The sequence below is a fragment of the Monodon monoceros genome, unplaced genomic scaffold (assembly GCF_005190385.1).
Source record: "Monodon monoceros isolate NGI ecotype Baffin Bay Population unplaced genomic scaffold, NGI_Narwhal_1 Super_Scaffold_15, whole genome shotgun sequence".
NCBI classification, from domain to species: Eukaryota; Metazoa; Chordata; class Mammalia; order Artiodactyla; family Monodontidae; genus Monodon; species Monodon monoceros.
Window position 1 is genome coordinate 66,483,544 of NW_021703771.1, and position 753 is coordinate 66,484,296.

The following is a 753-nucleotide window of genomic DNA, read 5'->3' on the forward strand; positions in this document are numbered from 1 at the left end:
AAGCTCAAAATGGATTAAATATCTAAATGTAAGGCCAGAAACTATCAAACTCTTAGAGGAAAACATAGGCAGAACACTCTATGACATAAATCACAGCAAGATCCTTTTTGACCCACCTCCTAGAGAAATGGAAATAAAAAGAAAAATAAACAAATGGGACGTAATGAAACTTAAAAGCTTTTGCATAGCAAAGGAAACCATAAACAAGACCAAAAGACAACCCTCAGAATGGGAGAAAATATTTGCAAATGAAGCAACTGACAAAGATTAATCTCCAAAATTTACAAGCAGCTCATGCAGCTCAATAACAAAAAAGCAAACAACCCAATCCAAAAATGGACAGAAGACCTAAATAGACATTTCTCCAAAGAAGATATACAGATTGCCAACAAACACATGAAAGAATGCTCAACATCATTAATCTTTAGAGAAATGCAAATCACAACTACAATGAGATATCATCTCACACCAGTCAGAATGTACCAAAATGTTCATTGCAGCTCTATTTACAATCGCCAGGAGATGGAAGTGACCTAAGTGTCCATCATCAGATGAATGGATAAAGAAGATGTGGCACATATATACAATGGAATATTACTCAGCCATAACAAGAAACGAAATTGAGTTATTTGTAGTGAGGTGGATGGACCTAGAGTCTGTCATACAGAGTGAAGTAAGTCAGAAAGAGAAAAATACTATATGCTAACACATGTATATGGAATCTAAGGGAGAAAAAAAAAAAGGTCATGAAGA